The sequence below is a fragment of the Diceros bicornis genome, chromosome 13, assembly GCF_020826845.1.
Source record: "Diceros bicornis minor isolate mBicDic1 chromosome 13, mDicBic1.mat.cur, whole genome shotgun sequence".
In the NCBI taxonomy this organism is placed as follows: domain Eukaryota; kingdom Metazoa; phylum Chordata; class Mammalia; order Perissodactyla; family Rhinocerotidae; genus Diceros; species Diceros bicornis.
In genome coordinates this window covers 43,943,871-43,951,633 of record NC_080752.1, presented here as the reverse complement: position 1 = coordinate 43,951,633, position 7,763 = coordinate 43,943,871, and positions in this window count along the sequence as shown.

The following is a 7,763-nucleotide window of genomic DNA, read 5'->3' as shown; positions in this document are numbered from 1 at the left end:
CATTTCTGTGATTGAGAAAAAACCCAGGGATTTTCCATTATTTTACTCCAAGGAAGGCCATACCATCAGTAGAAGTTTGTGTCCAGTTTCTCTGCCATAAGAATTGGGCAGGGTGACCTCTCATGAGCCCCAAACTGAAGAAGCATCCTGGTTTTGGCAAAACCTTTTTTGACCTGCTCTTCTGGAACTCCTGGAGAAAGTTGTGTTCATCCTTGGCCCTAAGAAAGGATGGCAGTAGCCTTGGCAAAGGCCTGTCTGTGCGGTGCCTGTCTGTTCTTAGTCATTGGTCTCCCTGATCCTGGTATTTTCACCATCGTGCAGAGGAAACAAGGCCCCTTGAGACCTCAGGGTCATGAACTTCAGTGTTACGTAGCATCATCCTGTCCTGTGCCCAGCGTAGCCCTTGTGGATTGTGAGGGTTCCATGGGCTTTGGGGGACATGGCCCTTCCACCCAGGGGTCACCAGCACGGGCACACCCACCCTACCCTGCTTTGGTCCTCTGCCTCCTGAGGCTTGGCCTGCGATGGGACCCTGCTTTTCACTCCCTCCCACTCTGAGTTTGGCTCCATGACCCCTCTCTTCACAGCCACATAGATCTCCAAGTGAGCAGCTCAAAGGCTGTGTTGATGTTGCTATTGCTCTTGGCCGAGGTCTCAACATAGCAAGCACCCAAAGAGGCAGGCAGCTTCTCTCCTTCCTCCGGCATCACCTGTCGCTCAGCCACCAGGTCACTCTTGTGGCCTACCACCAGGAAGAGGATCTTGAAGGGTTTCACTTTGTCCAGAACCTCCTGATGTCACTGGGTGATGCTCTCAAAGGATGTTCTGTTGGTATCAAACAGCAAAAGGCCTCCTGCCGAGTTCCGATAATAGGAGCAAGTCACTGACCTTGGCAGCCAAGAAGGAATCCAGAATTAGTTTTGAATCCTCCATTGAGGACAGAAGGGGACAGGGCAGCGGGGCCGTTTAATGGGAAGAGTTGGAGTAGAGTCAAAAGACTTCAGTTCTTGATCAGCTGTGTGACAGGTGAGTGGCCTCATCTAGCTGAGTCTTGTCCTAGCTGCACATTGAGGGGCTTGTTCATTCAGCGAGTATTTAGATGCTGTGCCTGTGCTAGGCCGGGGCTACAATGATGAACAGAAACGCAGGGAGCAATCCTGCGACCGGATAAATGGAAAACTGCCACCATGAAAGGGCTGCAAAGGAGAGGTTCACAGGACTGGAAGAGGGGGGTCTGACCAGTTGAGCCATAATTTGAGGGGCCCAGGTGAAGGGGAATGGGGATGTCTTGCAAGGAGAGAGAACTGCATGTATGGCAGCCCTGAGGCAGCGTGGTGAGGTGAGTCGGGCCGGGTCAGCCAGTGCCTTGTAACCCAGCAAAGAGTGGGCTTTACCCGAAAAGGAACAGGAGCCATTGCAGGATTTGAAGCAGGAGCATGACACGGTCAGATTTGCATTTTGAAAAGATCACTTGGCCAGCAGTGGTGGACAGATAGATTGGAGGGGAAGAGCGAGGGCGATCGTGGCAGCGGAGATTCATTAGAAGACTGCTGCCTGGCCTGAGGCGGTGGTAAAGTGCAGAGAGAGGGTGAACTTGAACGAGGTTGACGTGGTGTGCTCGCAGGCCTTGGTGACTGAATGTAGGGCTACAGGAGAGAAGAGTGTCACCGAGTCATCTGTAAGGGATCCTCTGACAGTGTGTCCCTCTCTGGTGCAACTCAGCCCCACACCTTGGGCACAAGGCACTCTATTTCGCTAAGCTAAGGAACTACATGCACTTGACTTAGATCCCCAGAGCCTAGCACAGGGCTGAGCACGCAGAGGACTTAACACGTGCTGAGCAGCTCGAGGGGTAGCAGGGCTGATGGATTCGAGGGCTCGAGTGTCGGGAGGGTCTTTGTAGAGTGCTACCTAGGTGCCATGTGCTGTGCTAAGCACCTTCCATGGATAAGCTCATTGTGTTTTCCCAACAAGTATGAAGAAGAAAGAATATGCCTAGTATGTGTCAAGCACTTTCTTTGCAATATCTTGTTTAATCCCATTTTCCAATGAGGAAACTAAGACTTAGAGAATTTAAGTAATTTACTCAAGATCACACAGCAAGTAGTGATGGTGCTGAGATTTCAGCCAAGTCCATCTGACTCCAGAGCCGGCACTCTTTAACTGTGCCCTAAACCGTCTTCCTCAGTCCTGTGGAGACAGAGATGGGAGTGACTAAGGAATGGGAACAGCATATGCAAAGGCCCAAAGGTATAAAGAAGTCCATGCATCAATGTGGCTAAAGCACAAGGTGCAACATTAGGAGAGAAGGGCCAGAGATGAGCAGAAAGTGAGCTTGGGGGGTGGACAGCCCTCAGGCTTAATGGTGTGGTCCAGTGCCCATGCTTTGGAGGCTGCCGTATGCATGTGCATGTGCATGTGAGTGTGTGTGTCTTGCACACTCACTCCGGGCTTCCCACCCCTCTTTGGCCTGAGCAATATCTCTCTTAATTGTTAGTCATTTTAGGGCTATGAGAAAGTTTCCATCTGACAAGAGGATTCTGATGCTAAAAGCAGGCATATAAACAAGAAGTTTGAAAACCACTGTACAGAATTGGGAGCCAGTGAAGTTTTAGAAGGAGGACTGATGTGACTATATTTGCATGTTAAAAGCCTTGCTCTGGCTGCCAGTGTGGAGAGTGGAATTGGAAGCAGGAAGGAGGGGGACCAGCTGGGAAGTTGCTGCAGTTAATTTGGACTAAAAGGAATCAGGCTTGAGAGGTTTTCCTGAGAAAGAATTAACCAAAAGGAAGGGGTAGGGGGTGGTCGCAACAACCGGGGTGTTTTGAGGACAGAGCAGGAGCCATCTGGGACGAGGAGGCCATCCTGTGGCAGGTTCCCTGTGCCTGCGTGAGGTGAAGCCGGGAGGAGGGCAGAGCTGGACTCAGGTCTTACAATTATGTGTAGTTAGAATAGAAAAGTTCCCTAGAGTCACCCAATGGAGCCCCTTATTTTACAGCTAAGAACAGCGGGGTCCAGAGAGGTCATGTGACGTTTCTGAAGTGTGCTCTTGGCCTCCAAGGCCCCTTCTCTTGCCCCTTCTCTTCCTAGGATGTGGGCTCTCCCCCTCGGGGGTGGGTGGTGTAGAAGGCAGGGGGCAGGGGCCAAGCCCAGGGTCCTGCCACTGCCATATTCACCAGAACCTTTCCTGGCCAGCTGTGACCCAGAACTGGAGCTTCACCTGGACCCCAGGCTCTACCTCCACAAAGTGCATGGAGAAGTCCACCCCCAGCATCTGGGTGATGCCCTCAACAAAGATGTCCTCCCATTAGTGACTCAACAAGGATGATATGCCCCTGGTCGAGTCTCCTAGAAGGATGATGTGGAACTGGTACTGCCCGAGAGCGAACAGGGGATGCAGGAGCCCAGCAGGGAGCAGTGAGGCCAGAGCTGAGGCACAAAGCATGTGGCCCTGTGGCTGGTTCAGACTTGCAGCGAGAGAGCTCAAGCCAGAACCCAAAGGCGATCAGGGGCTTCTAGGTTTAGGCTCCCCAGGACACGCCCAGACCCAGGCTTAGTGAAGCCTCTGGACACTTCTGCAAGGACATATCATAGAGTGCCATTTGAAACCACCTTGCAGGGCCGGCCCCGTGGCTTAGCGGTTAAGTGCGCGCACTCCGCTGCTGGCGGCCCGGGTTCGGATCCCAGGCGTGCACCGATGCATCGCTTGTCAGGCCATGCTGTGGCAGCGCCCTATATAAAGTAGAGGAAGATGGGCACGAATGTTAGCCCAGGGCCAGTCTTTCTCAGCAAAAAGAGGAGGATTGGCAGATGTCAGCTCAGGGCTGATCTTCCTCACACACACAAAAAAAGAAACCACCTTGCAGAGCTGGTTCCCCTAAAGACAGAAGCAGGGCTTCCCCAAAATAGAAGCCCTGGTCCTATATCCCCAGGTGGCAGCTTGAAAGACTGTGGGCAGCAGGCCACAGCTCCCATATGCTAGGACATCCCTTCTTCCTCTCTGCTGGCCTGAGTCCCAGCCCTGGGACCTGTACCTGCAGGAATGAGGGTCGTGCAATGCAAAGCTTGCCTTTCCCTACTGAGACGTCACAGAAGTCATCCCAGCCAGGGGCCCTGGAAAGATCCTCCCGCACCTGTCAACAACAGACTGAGCACCTGTTCCCTGCCAGGGCCAGGATCCTAAGAATAAATATTCGTAAAGCGAGGGGGAGAAGTAACACAAGACTGGTCATTCCTCTTGATATTTGTTGAGGCTGAATTAAGAATACAAGGAGTTCCTTATACTATTTTATACTTTATACTAGCTGCTTTATTCTTGGGTATGTTTGAAAATTTCCATAATAGTTTTTTGTTTTTTGTTTTTTTTTTTTTACTGAGGAAGATTTGCCCTGAGCTAACATCCATTGCCAGTCTTCCTCTACTTTATATGTGGGACACTGCCACAGCATGGCTGGTGAGTGGGGTAGGTCCGCAACTGGGATCTGAACCCACAAACCCTGGCTGCCAAAGCGGAGCACGTGTAACTTGAACCACTTGGCCACAGGGCCAGGCCCTCTGTAATAGTTTTAAGAAGCCCACTGCTCCCCTGCCCAAGGCAGCCTCCCCAAGAGAATCAGCCCTGGCCTTGAAGAACTACAGTCTAGTGGGGCAAAAAGATAAAGACAATAGAGCCTGAAATCTCCAAAGAAGGGAGCCACTCAAGTGCCTGAAGGCTCAGAGAAGGAACTGATACATTAGGTCGGACCAAGCCTTGAAGGATGAACTGAATTTTGACAGAGATGGAGGAAGGACATTCCAGGCAAAGGAACAACCATGAAAGACACAAAGGGAGCTTGTTGGCAGAAGGAACTTAACATTTATCGGGCAGTTAACATACATCATATTTAATCCTCTAACAAGCCTGTGAGGTGGGAATCGTTCTCATTTTACCGTGAAGAGACGGAGGCTCAGAGGTAGAGCGTAGAGGCTGGGTCCCCCCTGGACGCCTTCTGTTCCAGCCTGTGCATGGCGGGCAGCATGGGTCTTCCCTCTTCACCCACTGCTCCCAGAGCAGGCAGGGTCTTCAGAAAGGGTCCCCTGGGTGACAGACTTTGGCTCTGTTCCTTCTCCAGGGCAAAGGGGGTGGATTCAGACCTGGATTGCAAGGTTTTCAGGCTGAGGAAGCAGCTCACAGAAAGGCCTAGAGGCCAAGGAGCCTGACCTGTGAAAGCTGCTGTGGCTGGAGGGCTTGGCCAGGGTGCTGCCTTGGAGAGGGAGCTTTGCTTGCTCAGAATAGCCTAGGGATAGACCTAAAGGGATGATTCTAGAACTTCACCCTTAGCAAGAAAGCAGAGCGCAGTCCACATCTCTAGAAGGGGGTCAGGATTGTAAGAACTTTGTTAGAGTCTGGAATCATTATTTCTCCAAAGTAGTTACTTTGGTAGTGTCTGTTCCGTTACAGTGATTAATAGCAAAACCCTCAGGGGAAGGAGCAGGGGACTCCATTTCGGGAATTCCCACCTTGTGACAAGCACTCCCCTTGATTTCTCATCTGATCCTTTCTACAACCCTTTGAGTTAGATATCATTAGCCCCATTTTACAGATGAGTCCACTGAGGCTTAGGATGATGAAGGGAGTTTCCCAGGGTCCCACAGTTATACATAGTGGAGGTGGGATTCAAACCCAGGTCTGACTGCCAAGCCTGCCCTATTTTTGGCAGCTGGGATAATGTGATAGTTAAGAGGAGGTGATATCACCGAGAGGCAGGTGGGCTGCGGCTGTCCAGGCAAAGGAAACAGTGCAATGCCCCGGGCTGCAAGTGGTTCGGAATCTGGCTGGGCAAAGTGGGTGGAGATGCAGCAGGCCCCAGATCAGGAAGGGCCTGGCCGGGGTGGTAGGGGGAAGAATCTGGATTTTATCCTGTAGGTGATGGGGAGCCAGAGAAGGATTCTAGCAGGGGAGCAGCCAGGTCAAATCTGTACTTTAAAAAGATCCCTCTGGGGCAATGTGGGTGCTGACACACAGGACACCCTAGAGGCCTGAGACCTCAAGAGGGGTGGCACGATCTGCACTAGAGACCAGGGGCCTGAACTGTTGACAGTGATGACAAACTGGGTGTGGGGCCTGCTCCCAGGACAGAGGGCCTGCTTCTGAACAGTGGTGGGAGGTGAGGCTCAGCTCTTAGGTGGGCCTGCCCCTCTCGGCCTCCTCCCCTCGCTCCACTGCTGTCCTCTGCCTTTCCTCTAGCCAGCGGGCTGGGAGGGCTGCAACCTCCGGCTTGTCCAGAATCACACCCTTCAAAGCCACATAGAGTCTCCAGAGGTTTTGCTACACTAAGGGGGCTTGTGAGGGTGGGCTCAGAGCCCTGAGGCAAGGTAGGACCTTCCAGGCCTGGCCCAAGGCTGTGGACGAGGCTAGTGGAGCACTAAACCAGCCTGGGTTCACCAATTCAGCCACCTCAGTTTCCCACCCCTGACGTTAGGTCCCTGTCTGTGAAATGGACAAGATCGGCCGACCTCACATGGTTGCTGCGGGGTTATTAATAAGCCACTAGCAATAGAGATAGCCACAGTGCGTGAGCCCGTACGTGTGGTGGAGGTTCACATAATGCAGCATTTAATCCTCACAACAACGCTGTGAGACAGAAACTATTATTATCCCCACTTCACAGATGGGAAACTGAGGCTGAGATGGTTAGAGAGATGTGTGACTCCAGCCTGCTGAACATTCCTCAAGGGGGTCAGCTGGGGACAATGGGCATCGTCGCTGCCCTGGAGGTAGACCCTGCCCTGGGTGGGCTGGGCTTCCGGCTGCTTCTCTAGTGCCGGGCCAGGATGCCGGGGGGAAGCTCAGTTTTTTCTTCCTCTCTTTCTCCGGGGACTTAGGGGTTTGTTTCGAGCACCTGACGGCCAAGTCCATTCCCAGAACCAGCTGCTCACCTCCCAAACAAGCTTCAGATCAGACCTGTCCTACGGGGAAGCTCCAGAAGATTAGAAGCTACAGGCCCAGCTGAAGGTCACTCCCTGCTTCTTCACTACATTCTAGCTGCTCAGATCTCCAGTAAATCCTAGAGGAGCCCAGCTCTTCCTTGCCTCGGGGTTCCTCCCATTACTGGCTTCACATAACCTCTCTGGGCCTCAGTCTCCACGTCAGTAAAATGGAATAATGATAGTACCTGGTACCTACCTCACTACATAAGAAGTGCTCAGTCAATGCTGGCCCGTTCCTTCTGCCCAGATCTCTGCTCTTAGCTTGGCTTCTCCTCCTCCTCCAGGTCTCACCTCAAAGGTCATCTCCTGAGAGAGGCCCTCCATGACCACCTGCTCTAAAGAGGCCCCCGTCACTCTCAGTCGCATCTCCCGGATCTGTGGTCTTTATAGCACTGAGAACTGGAAATCATTTCATTCACTTATTGCCTCATTTTTTTCTCTCTTCTACTAGAATGTCAGCCCCAGGAGGGATTTTCTGTCGTATTCACTGATATGAAGACGACACTGATGTGAATATGATACGATTTCCAGAGCCCAGAATAAAGTAGATGCTCATTTAAAAAAATTTGATAAAGGGGCTAGACCAGTGGCATAGTGGTTAAGTTCAGTGTGCTCCGCTTCGGTGGTCTGGGTTTGTGGGTTCAGATCCCGGGCATGGAACTACACCACTCATCAGGCAGCAACCCACGTGTAAAGTGGAGGAAGATTGGCACAGATGTTAGCTCAGGGCTAATCTTCCTCAGCAAAAAATAAAATTAAATTAAAAAACTGATAAAAAAAATTTGATGAAAGAA